Source organism: Corylus avellana, chromosome 4 (genome assembly GCF_965113065.1).
Source record: "Corylus avellana chromosome 4, dhCorAvel1.hap1.2, whole genome shotgun sequence".
Classification (NCBI taxonomy): Eukaryota; Viridiplantae; Streptophyta; class Magnoliopsida; order Fagales; family Betulaceae; genus Corylus; species Corylus avellana.
In genome coordinates this window covers 31049294-31062822 of record NC_142493.1, presented here as the reverse complement: position 1 = coordinate 31062822, position 13529 = coordinate 31049294, and the positions used below count along the sequence as shown (strand labels likewise).

At 33.6% G+C, this 13529-nt stretch overlaps 1 pseudogene; it reads left to right on the top strand.

Annotated features, from left to right (window-relative positions):
- The first annotated feature begins 4631 nt into the window (after window positions 1-4631).
- LOC132178418 (cytosolic sulfotransferase 6-like) lies at window positions 4632-12825 on the top strand (annotated as a pseudogene).
- The last annotated feature ends 704 nt before the right edge of the window (window positions 12826-13529 follow it).

The window sequence follows — 13529 nt, the reverse complement described above, 5'->3', positions numbered from 1 at the left end:
AATAAATATTAAAAATTTTAAAATTAGTATTCATTCAATGTAAAGAAAGTACAAGAAAAGAACAAATAAAATTATTTTTTCTTAATATATTTCAATTTCCAATTCAATTACCTATCAAAATAAAACCCAACGTTGTTTTAGATCTTGAACTAGTAAAAATTTGGTATCAATTTCTCTTTTGAAACACAACATCATAGAACTATAGTAAAAAAAACCTCTCTTCGATTTTATTGCAAGCCTAGTTTTAATAATAGTCATGATTGAAAATGCTTGTTTTGTACTTACATTAGAAACGAGAAAAGTAAGCACAAGTACAATAACTTGATAAATAAGTTGGTAAACAATTGATTTTTTTGTGTTTACCGATCATTAATTGGCACAATTCATAAATATTTGACAAACTTGAAAGTCCAAACGCTTCTTTTTTTTTCTTTTTTTTTTTTTCTAAACTAATGTTTTTGTTTTCAATTGTTCTTTTTCATGATCGGTAAAGTCTTGGAAATAAACTTGTTTTGTATATGAGTCATTCGACTACGTACGTTTGAGTAATACGGCTTTTTTTAAGGTGCGAGACCAAACTAAAATGAGTGTGAAGTTGATGTCTTCCACCTAAGGAGTGGTGAGTGAGTGGTTAAATTGAGAGTAGGCAATTGGGTGTGGTGCTGAGTGGTGGTGGTGCTACATCTATGCAACCGCCACTCCCAAACTTTGCTCTTGTAAGCTAAGTCACACAAGGGCTTCTGGAGAGCTACCATGCGTTCTTGTGTTTTTTAGATTATGATCCTCTCCAATTCATTTGAACGGGAGGGGATCCTGTCCTTATTAATGCAGAGATATATTTGTCCAAGAATATCCAAATGCATGTTTTTTGGCGCCGTAACGGGTATACTACCTGTAATGTCGTGGGCGCCAAAAAGCTCAAGCTTACTGATTAATTTCCCACATTCATGGGCGCCCACGGCCACCCACCCATGAAAACGGTCCCATGATGATGAAACCCATTGGAGTGCTTTCCTAATCACCCCCTTTTTATTTGGAGAAAGAAGGCCACCACACCAATCTTGGAAATGACTTGCGTTCCAATATATCATCCAATTGCCCCAAAAAAATCTTGTACTATTTTTTTCTTACTTTTTCTTAATTATTTCCCCATTTTTATACTTATATCTCCTGGCCTCCACAAAAATCTGTTCCAAGTGTACAGTTTTCTGCACCAACATGGCACGGGAATGGTGTCCTTTTTGTTTGTCTTCTTTCACTTTCTTTTTTAGATGAGATAAGGTATATTCAAAACAACGCCCTTTATACTTATTTATTACATTTATATCACATTGGTTGACCAAAAATTAAAAATATAAGCCATTTAAAACACACAATATTAGTTGATATTATGGGTCTATTTTGGTGTGCGTTTAACACTCAAAAAGTCCGTTTGAAAAAACAAAAAAATACATCCATTTGGTTAAAAAATTGAAAGTGTTTTTAAGGGTTTAAAAAATATAAAAATAGCAAAAACTTAAAAATAAAGCTTTTACCACAAAATATATATATATATATATATATATTTTTAATTTAAAAGTACTATTTTTCAAACCTAATCCCAAACATGTTCTACATGAATGTCATAAACAAATTTAAAGAGTAATGCTTATAACAAGTAGATAATAGGGTAAAATCCAGTTAATCCCCTCAAACTATTACTCCAATGACAATCTACCTCTAAAACTATCAATTACGATAATTTACCTCTCAAGCTACCAAAACAATGACAATGTACCCCTAATGCTAAAACAATGATGAAATTACCCCTATAGAATTTTCAATAAGACAAAAATATCCTTAAAATTTAAAAAAAAAAAAAAAAAAAAAAAATTAGTATTTTTGTTTTTATTTTAGTAAGGGTAATTTCGTCATTTTGTTAAAATTGGAGGTACATTGTCATTGTTTTGGTAATTTGAGAAGTAAATTGTCACAATTGATAGTTTTTAAAGAATAAATTGTCATTAAAGTAATAATTTGAGAGAATTAAATAGACTTTACTCTAGATAATAATTAAAAAAGACAGAATCTCTTTTGATGTAGATTCAGTCTTGCATTTATTAATTTATTTTTCTGACCAATTCATTAATTAATTGATTATTTTAAAAATTAAAAAAAAAAAAACAGTTTTAGTGGAGGCAAAAAGCTGAAAAGGTACCTTGTTGGCTTGTTCATATGCTTATCCAAAAAAGTAGCTTTTTCATACCAGTAATGCCTACTTATTATACATCCAACACTCTAGAATCATCTTATGTTTATTTTTTTTAACAAAAATAAAAATTTAAGAATTAATGAACTTTATCACACCAATTTAACATTGCTCTTTTGAGTATTTTTGTAAATAAAATGAAACTATTGAATACATGCGTAAATTAAAAATTAAAAAATCTCTTCTCCCCCTTTTATATGGACATGTTAAAAAAAAAAAAAAAAATGACATTTATCTAATTAGGCGTGCGCACTTGAATGATTTATTGTCTCTACTGCCTACTTGCTTACACTCCTATCATATGATTCACATTATATTTTATAAATTTTCCGTTAATTATATTAAGATGTACGCTCCATTTGGATTATCAAAATCATTAGCTACCACATCCAAAGGAAATCAAATCTAAGCGTATGTAAATAGTTGTACGTTGAGGCAATTAGTTACCTCTAGATCCCTATTCCCTATCATTAGCCGCACTTAACCACGTGCTACAGTATTGGACTAATCTTTGAAACGAAACAGAAGAATGGGATAAAATAATTTCATTATTGTTGACCTCCAACCACCATTCTAACGGTCTTCAAGGCCATCTCTTAACTACATCAACACCACTTAATTAATTAATTAGCTTAACTAATCATAGTTAATCAGTCAACGGTCAAATTAGCTAAGAGATCTTTACTCTTGAGTCTCCTTTCAAACTTTTTGAGCCTCGCAAAGGTACACGTGTGTGTGAGTCATAATATATTTTATTGAGTAACTCTTTTTTTTTTTTTTTTGTGTGTAAATTGCTATATAATTGTAATGACTCGACATTGAAAAGATGTTTTGCATGTAAAATAGTGAGTTTTTAATTATGCATAATTTTAAAAATTAAATTATAATTTTATCAATGTTAAATCATACAGAGTTAAAGTTCGATCTTAGGATATTTGGTTCTGATACTATGTTAAATTATCAACTATCCTAAAAATTTAAGCTAATACAAAAAAATAAATTTAATCACTTAACAATTACTTTAACAATCAAATATTTAACGACATTTTTAAAATTACTTAAAAATTAATTTTTAGAGCGATTGCCGATGGGTGACCTTTGGAGGCCCAGAAGGGTCCTTGCGAAGTTGTGATACGTTTGGGGTGCATTGCAAGCCATATTAATATGTAATATGCATACTTTTTCTTTTTGGTTTTTGGTCCATGTTTTAAGGGGTCCAGCTATTAAAAAAATGATTTTATTATTTTTTTTTCATTCATTTTGTTAAACAAAATAATGAGAGGCTATGCTTTTCCATTTTCTAGCCTGCCACCTAGCAAATAGACAAAATCTTGGCCAAAATGATGAATCATGGGATATATAGGGACAAATACGAGGTGGCATATGGGGGCTAGGCACTTCAAATTTGTTCTACTTTGGGAAAAAAGCCACAAGGGCTACTAAGGTCCGTTTATGAGCGCATTTTTTTAAAATTAATTTATGTTTTTAAATTAAATGATAATTTTTGAGTATTTGGGATTACGATTTTAAAAATGAAAATTTTATAATCTTGAAAAAATTCGCGATTTCTATAAACTGACTAAGGGTACTTATTTGAAAAATGAGAATTTAAACCAAAATTACGATTTCTCTTAAAACAATATATGGCGTAATATTTACCTATTTGGCCATGAAACCGCAATTATATACTAATGTTATTCAAAAACTCAATTGATAAAAAAAAAAAAAAAAGGTATTATTTAACATGTTTTACCAAACATCTATGTCATTTTAAAAAGTAACAATTTCAAAAACACATTTTTTAAAATCTCAATTATTAAAATCGATTTCCCAAACATGCCCTAAATATATAAATACTTTTGTTCTTCATTTTATTAGACTAATTAATTAGCTACTCCAATATTCAGATTACTTATTCAATCTATGCCGTATACGTTGAATACAATTTTTTCTTTTTCTTTTCGTGTATATACGTAAACCCAATAAAAAAAGAATAAGTTAAGAATAGAAAATAATATTTGTATTTAAATAAGATTAATAGTCGAATTAAAATGGTGGGAGAGCTCGAGCAATGAAGGACATTTTTCCCGCCAGATTGTCACGGACAAGGAGTTGTTAGCAGAGGACGCTTTGTCAGCCCGAGTCCCACAAAACCAAAGTGGTCCCCATCAGCGCGCGAGCAGAGCTTTGTGCCTGTCTGTACACGTTTCGAACGAGAGGCGCCCCCACGTATTAATTGAAACGACAAGTAGGCCACGTTCTGTTTTTCAGTCCTATACACAGAAGAAGAAATCACTCAGAGTACTGGTCCCCGACGGCGACGGACTCCATATATACCGTTTACTCATTGCCCACGGGTAACCCAGAGCTCCAATAGCGATAGATGGATCCAGCTGTGCGATGCCTCTCTACGTACAGTTTGCACGGTACAGTTGTCGGGGAGCTGTTGGGGCTTACAGCTGGCTGGGTCATGGATCATGGATGGATGGCGCGCGAAGGCCGGATTTTCATAGCCGGAGACAGAAAAGGGTGGCTGTCTGAAAGCTGACTGATTCTTAACGGCTCGTTACGTACATTTTTTTTTTTTTTTCTCTGGCACGTGATACTTCTGCCACTGTCCACTCTTAAAGCATTGAAATCCCACGTGATATACGAAAATTTATTTATCTGATTATAACTAGGGCGGATAATATAATCCGCGAAGACTTAAATTTACCGTTATGGTTTAAGTTAATTGAGTTTAGGTTATAAATGAGTCCTGTCGTGTCAACCTACAAGTTGTTTATTATTATTATTTAATTTTTTTTTAACTTAAACTTTTAACCAAAAGAGAAAAAAAAAAAAAAAATGGCATTCATTTGTTCAGTATTGCATGGTATAAATGTCCATTGGAATGAGGCACACCTTAAAATTGAGCTAAATAAATTGTCCATATGTTTGTTGAATTTATTCAAGTTATTTTAAGATATGTTGAGATTTACATGCTCAAACTCAATTACCACTAATAATAGATCCATGAATTATCTTTTGTTGTTTTGGAGGCTTTCTATCAATTCTCTCAAACACAATTCTTTTTCAATTAAAAACTGCCACATTGCTGAGATTTTGCCATTTTGGTTTGGATATAAAAATTAAAATGACTCATTGTCGGGTCATGCCGGAACCTATTGAGTCGTGTTGTATTACCCGTTAAGAAAACGTGTCGTATTTAGGTTTGGGTAGTTCGACACGTTTATATAAATGTGTCGGATTTGGGTTGGCATAAACAGGTTCATGGGTCAACCAGATTGACACCAACTCGACACGCCAACCCATTTTATTAGCCCTAATTGTAACGACCTTATAGGGAGAAGATGTGGAGTAATGTTAAAAGTCACTCTTGCGTTTTTTTTTTTTTTTTTTTTTTTTCACTCAAAAAATGATGTGACTTCTAAAATTATTATTGGCCTTACGATTGATTATTATTGAATTTTGATAGAATAATGATTTTAAAAGTCACCTCATTATTAGAATGACACAAGATAAATATAAAAATGACTTATAAAATTACTCAAATAATGTGAGTGGGGCTTCAATTTGAATAATTTAAATTTTATTGGTTTGTTGTCTTTTTATGATGTGGTATAAATTTAAAATTAAATAAACCCTCACCAACACAAAAAGAAAGATATAAAGAAAAATTTGGGTGTGAATGGAATTGGGAAAAAGCAACTCTTGTTTATTTATTTAAAAAAAAAAAAAAGAAAATCAAAAGTTTGCTTGGCACTTACGGGACATAAAGAAATCAATTTTAGGTTGGCTGGTAAGAGTTGGGTCCAATAAGATTTAGCTATAATTATCAATCTTTAAAAGCAAATTTAGTGCGTGACATGTCCTTTTGTACGTTTCTTTTATACAAAATTTTGCGCATACATATATATAAATAAATAAATAAATAAGCCCATTTTCAGCATGTGACCTAATTGTTGTGGATTGGGATTTCGTACCACAGTTGTACATATTTAATTCAAGCCAATTAGATTGGACCCACGAACTATTTTCTTTGTTTGCTTAATGTCAATAACTTTATAGCCACTGTTGTCATTGTCGGTCCATATGATTTACAGAATGACGGATTGATGCGGATAGGGTTTTATGATGCTGCAAAACATTACTTTTGCATATGGACCTGATAGAAGGTTTTCTTTTTTTTTTTTTTTTTTTTTTTTTTTTTAAATTGTTACAATGAGTGGAGAATTCTAAATCATTACATGAAAATAGTTTTGGGACAAGAGCCAACAACACCAAAAACTGCTAAAGATTAAACCCATTATTGTTGCAGATTTGGGCTTCACAGTTTCACCACTCCACAGGCTCAACACAAGCTTGTGTTGAATCTGTTGATGTCGTTTTAATTGTAAAGCCCATTACCCTGTTATTGTTCCTTTTATTCTTTTGGGCCTCATCTCATCCTAAAATAAATAAAAAACATTTGAAGCCACTAGAAAAAGTTTTTAACGTTATTTTCTCTCTCTCTACAGTGTCTACACCCCTTGGGCCACCGCTTCGGACAAGACCCAAAACCCACTACCAGTAGAACCGCCACCTGCTCACCTATCAGACCCTCCCAAGAAGGCTTCGCCACCTCAGGCGCCAGGAGGCGCACCTCTGCCGCCGCTGCCACCACCTCAGGTAGCTCACGAAATGCTATAGGGACCACCACTGGGCAGATGGAGGAGCTCAAGATCCAGTACTGGGAGTACTATTGGAAGTACGCTTCCCAGAGGGGAAATGGGATTTGTTCACGAATGGGTTCTCCATTTGAATCTGCATAAGCCGATGGAGTGGTTTTTTTTTTTCATTACCTATTTTAACTAAAAATGAGAAATTGCTAAGTCATTGTGCTCTAACAAGAAGTCAATTACTAATCATCTTAATTGCCTTATTATTACTATTTTGAGTTTAAGATTACGTCCAAAGAAGCTCTATTGAAGTTTAACATGGGTGGCTTTTGCCAAGTAATACTAAGGAAACAGGCACGAAAATACTTGTGCGGAAATAAAGGCACAAATTGTTTACAAACTGGGTTCTAGGAGCTCTAATCCCTATATATTATCTGTAATATTTTTTTATTGGATCGGGCTTTTAATCATTTCATATAAAAATTAATTAGTGTCTAGTTAGAAAAGTCAAAACTTTTCATGGTATTTAAAATTGTATATCGCAAGACATGTTCTAAAAGTTGTCCAAGTGAACAGAGTGGCATTGTTACACCTCAACTATTTCATTAACGCACCTTAAACCATATTCGATATAACTTTAAGGAATACATGTATATATACATAATAATTAATATCCCTTGAGGTTTTTTCATCCTAAATGAATATTGCGAATCCCTCAATGAGTATTTGTCACAAAGAAGGAAAAAAAAGGCAAAGTATCCTTGTCGCCTCAAGCATACTAAATCTCATGTAATAATAGCTATACAGCAGTCTGACTGAATTGTTCTAATTTGGTATATGCTACGTGCTTTTTGTTTGCCAGAAAATTCTTTGATGGTTCCAAGGAAAAAAAAAAATAGAAAAAGGAATTGAATGTTTAATATCCTAAACTTCAATTCGATTGACTTCTTTTGATTTCCTTTCATTCTCTCTAAAGCTATCATCGTGTTCCACTCACTGACTTTTTGCTACCATTGCCTCAAAATAACAAAAGCAATCTTATTTTTTTTTTAGCAGTGATTTGAATTATCTGTAGTCGGCTGCAGCAGTCCGGCCTCCATCCAGCTGGCCATCAAGGACCATCTCTCTTTTGGTTTTTTTTTTTCTTTCTTTCCTTCTTTTTTGACAAGTCGAAGGACCATAGCCACTGAATTAAATCCTTAAGTGATTGTGTATTTGTCTCTGCATTGATCGATAATCCTTTCAGCCTCTCCCTCCCAATGTACTTTTAGCATTTCTCTTGTCCCTGCCTTCAACCCCAACCTCTTATCTTTCTTTTGGTAAATAAAAGCAAATATTTAATTGACTGATCGTCTATAGAATGTACCTTCTCTTGTCAGTCTCTCTGTCACTCATGCCCATAAGTTCGCTATGAACGTCATTGGGACTCAAAAGCAAAGAGCTTTCCTAAAACATGACATCGATTTATTACTAAAAGATTCACCACCTAGATAGACTACTGTTACATTCCTAACAACTCGGTCATTCTGTGTGTTATTTCTCCAATTATGTACTTTTTTTCTTTTTTTTTTTCTTTTTTATATAAATCAAAAACCCATAAGGGGGCGCAACACAATTACAATGGGGGCGCAACACAGAAAAAAACAGGGAAGCGCGTGACACGGTAAAAAGAGAGTGCTCTAGACACCCAGCAATACCCTAAGCTCACAAGGAGCACCCAAAAGAAAGACCCTCAAAGCTAACACCCAAAAGAAACTGAACACCCTACATAAAAGCCTACACCCTACATGAGTACAGGTGCCCTCTCACTTGAAGACGCGTTTGATATGTTTTGTAGGGGATCGAGTGGATTTGGCCCATACTGGATCATGTTTTGGGATATTGGAAAGAAAGCATTGAAAAACTTGAAAAAGTACTCTTCATGAAGTATGAGGAAATGAAAGAGCAGCCAATTGCCAATCTGAGGAGGCTGGCTGACTTTTTGGGGTGCCCTTTTTCTTCGGAAGAAGAGGCAAAAGGTGTAGTGAATGATATCTCAAGGTTATGTAGTTTTAACAATTTGAGAAACTTGGAGGTGAATAAAAGTGGAAAAGGATCACTCGGCCAGGAGAACAACATATATTTTCAACGAGGTCAAGTTGGAGACTGGATGCAGGGGCGGAACCAGGATTTGTTATTTGGGGGGACGAACTTACGTAGACATGAGCGGTGGTAATAATGAGGAGTTGAACTTATGAGATCTTTGAACCATTGAGAAGAGTGTTTACACCGCATGATCCGTAGGTTCATTCGTTTATATGCCAGGGCGCCAACAAAAGTAATTTAGCATTATGAGTTGTGCTTATGGTCAACAACTCAGTTGTTTATGTTCTTAGAAGAAGAAACATGAAAGAAATTAAGTTTGATGATTTTTCAAGGTATATATATATATATATATATATATATATATATATATATATATGCTGCGTTTATATTCTTTAGAAGAAAAAAAAAATAGATAAGGAATTAAGTTGGATGATTTTCAAAGGACAAAAGACGTTGTAGTTTTATTACAAATTAATTTTTCAGACCAAACGAATTCAAATGTGAATTAACCATCATAAACAAATAAAGATACAAATAAAACTACTCTGCTAATAAATATCTACGTTCAAATGTAAATGTTTAAATTCAAGTTTGTAGTGTCAGTTCTTGTAAATGGACTGTAACCACATTTGCTATATCTACCAACGTTGAAAGTAAGGAAATCAAATTATAACATCATTATATTGTGTTATTCCTTACACAATAACCTAAGAAATTAAATTAATTCCCTAAATTTCAAGAAGTAAAATGAATATTGAATAGGGTTAAAAAGAGAGAGAAGGAGGAGGAAGAGGAGGATTGTCATTCATTGCTGTCTTACACGCTGCAAAGGAGCAGAGTCTGGAAACAAATAGAGTCCAAAGAGAATCAGTTAAGTAAAAATATATACAAAAAGGTTTTGGGGGGACAAATATTAAATATTTGGGGGGACGCTGGTTATGAAAAACCTCTAATATTTAGGTTATTTTTTTTCTAGGCCCCTAATAAGAGGGGTTGAAAAAAATTTTGGGGGGACGAATGAACGTAGGTCCGCCCCTGGAATTACTTGACAGCTGAGATGATAAAGAAATTGGACCGCATTACTGAAGAAAAGTTTCATGGTATTGGGTTAAGATTTTAGGTACGTATTTAGGCGCTGCATCATATATAATTAATTTCCCTTATTTAAGTATATATTGTGTGTTGGCATCTAATCAGCCTTCGAATAAATTTTAGTGTATTCTTGAATCGGTTGTCAACTATATATATGTTGACATCTGATCAATCTTCAATTACTTTTTTATTTGTGTTCTCTGTTTTGATTCTCAACATGCATGTATGTTGACATATGATCAACGTTCAATAAAATGTTATTTGTATTCTCTTTGATATATATATATATATATATATATATATATATATGTGTGTGTGTTTAAAAATTAAGCTTTGACGCTTATTAAAATTAGGTTTCACCTTTCATTTATATTTTGGTTCTAGAATGAAAAATTTCCATTTGGTCGCTAATTGATGGGTTGTTTGGGTGAGGATCTTAGTTATATATAGAGAGCGGATGTATTGTTAAAATGTTGATTAATAATTAAATTTACATCTTTTTATAAGCATAAACTTTTAGGATAAGTGATGATTTAACATGGTATCAGCTAAAGGTCCATGGATTGAATATTGACTTCGTCAATTCACCTCACTTGTTTTTTTTTGGGGGGGGGGGGGGGGGGTGGGGGGAAGAGAGTGGTAATTAAATTGTTGAAATAATGATTATGCGGAAATAAGCGGAAGCAATATAGAGAAAATAAACACAAAGAACTTATGGGTGGTTCGGTATTAAACACCTACATTCACCACTAGAAATACCCCTAAGGTCTACATTGTGCTCATTAACTTTTTTGTCTACAATACAAAGGTCCCTATTTATAGGGTAATGTCTAAATACAAGTTTTGTAATCAAATCCCCCTTGATTTGATTATAATCTCAATATATGATTACAATCAACCCATAAATAAAGAATATTTTAATATCAGCATAATTATGGAATATATGGAAAATATATTATATTTTCCATATATTCTAACATCCCCCCTCAAACTCAAGGTGAAATATTTTGAAACCTTGAGTTTGAAATCCGAAACAATGATGATGGCGGTGGTGGAGGTGGGGAACGGGCCGTAGATGATGACGACTGCCGGAGAAGATAGAGGCTGGCGGGCAACCAGCGACGGCGGCAGGTGGCTGGTGAATGCAGATTCAAAAGGGCCGATAACGGGCTAGGGCTGACAACGAGCCAAACTTCAAAAGGGGCCGACAACGGGACAGGGCTGACAATGAGCCAAAAATAAAAGGGGCCGACAACGGGCCAAGGCTGACAATGGGCCAAAAATAAAAAGGGGCTGACTACGGGCCAGTGCTGACTATGAGCCAAAAATAAAAAAGGGCCGACTACGAGCCAGGACCGACTTGGGCCAAAAATAAAAGGGGCCAACTTGGGCCAAAAATAAAAAAGAAAATGAGCCCACTTGGGCGGTTATCAGATCGGCGCACCGAACCTGACCGGCGTGTGGCGCATGTGATGTGGTCCACTTGGACCGCTTTTTTTTTTTTTTTTTTTTTTTTTTTTTTTTTCACTTGGAAATAATGATGATGTGGGAATTATAGCGGAAGCAAGAGAGAGAAAATGAACACAAAGAACTTACGGGTGGTTCGGTGTTAGACACCTACGTCCACCACTCGGAATACTCCTAAGGGCTACATTGTACTTATTAACTTTTTTGTCTACAATACAAAGGTCCCTATTTATAGGGTAATGTCTAAATACAAGTTTGGTAATCAAATCAAGGGGAATTTGATTACAATCTCAATATATGATTACAATCAACCCATAAATAGAGAATATTTTAATATCAGCATAATTATGGAATATATGGAAAATATATTATATTTTCCATATATTCTAACATAAATAATTAAATTTACATTTTCTTATAAACTTAAGCTTTTAAGACAACAAATGATTTACTATACATGAAATGAATCACAAAACAAGGTGAGAGACTTCAACTCTCTACTCGCCAACAACTCTCATGTTCTTGTGCCCTTCGTGGATATCAATCTCTATACTGAAAATTAGGTTCCAGACCTCACCTCCTTTGCCTTTCCAAGGCTCTAGCTTTTCAACTCATTTACCTTTTGTTGTGCTACCGACATCTGTGAAAGACTCGGGTTGCAAGATTGTGTATTTGTGTTAGAACCCTAATTAAGAACACTTTTGTGTCACTTTGGCACTTCACCAACAAGTCGAGACCAACGATTCAGGGCACCATTTCAATTGAAAATGCTTTTGACAAGTTTTGTAGGGGAGTGAGTTTTTACGGGCCTGCCTTATTGGGACAATGTTTTGGGATATTGGAAGAAAAGCTTAGAATTGCCTCAAAATATTATTTTCTTGAGGTTTGAGGAAATGAAAGAGCAGCCCGCTGCCAATTTGAGGAGATTGGCTCAGTTCCTGGGGTGCCTTTTGTCCCTATAAGAAAAGACCCAAGGTGCATGTAGAGGATAATTTCTTAATTAAGGTTGTGTAGTTTTGACAATTTGAACAGTTTTTTTTTTTTTTTTTTTTTTAATTTTTTATTTTTTATGTAGTTTTTTATTTTTTGTAAAAAAAAACAATTTGAACAACTTGGAAGTGAATAAAAGTGGAAAATTGTCTGGCACACCGCGAGGAGAACAATGCATTTTTTCATCGAGATGAGGTTGGAGACTGGATGAATCACTTGACGGCAGAGATGATAGAAAAATTAGACCACGCGCAACTCATAAGAGAAGTTTCATGGAACTAGGACCTTGTTTGTTAAACAACAATGCTTTTCCAAAACACTGTTCACAATAAAAAAAATTAAAAAAATAAAATAATGATTGGTATAGAAATGTGAAAAAATGGTATTAAAAAGTGAAAATTTTTTATTTTGTAGTGTTTTTTTATTTGAATAGTAGTAAAAAGTAAAAGAGAAAAAAAAATAAAAATAAAAGTTGCTATTCATTTGTTTTGTATTGCATGCTATAGATGTCCATTGGAATTAGACACGTACCTTAAAATTGTACTAAATAGATTGTCCATATGTTTGTTAAATATATGCAAGTTATTTTAAGATATGTTGAGATGTACATGCTCAAACTCAATCACCACTAATATTAGATTCATGAATTAGCTTTTGTTGTTTTGGAGGCTTTCTATCAATTATCTCAAACACAAATCTTTTTCAATTAAAAATTGTCACATTGCTGGGATTTTGCCATTTTGGTTAGGCTATAAAAATTAAAATGACTTCACTGTCGGGTCAAACCGAAACCTATTGATAGCTAAATAAAATGTATTCACGGGCGGGTCATGTCAACCCGAAAACGACGCGTTTATCTAAACAGTTACACATGTCATGTTGTGTTACCCGTTAAGAAAATGTGTCGTATTCAGGTTTTGGTTGTTGGACACGTTTATATCAATGTGTTGGATTTGGGTTGGCATAAACGGATTCGCGAGTCAATC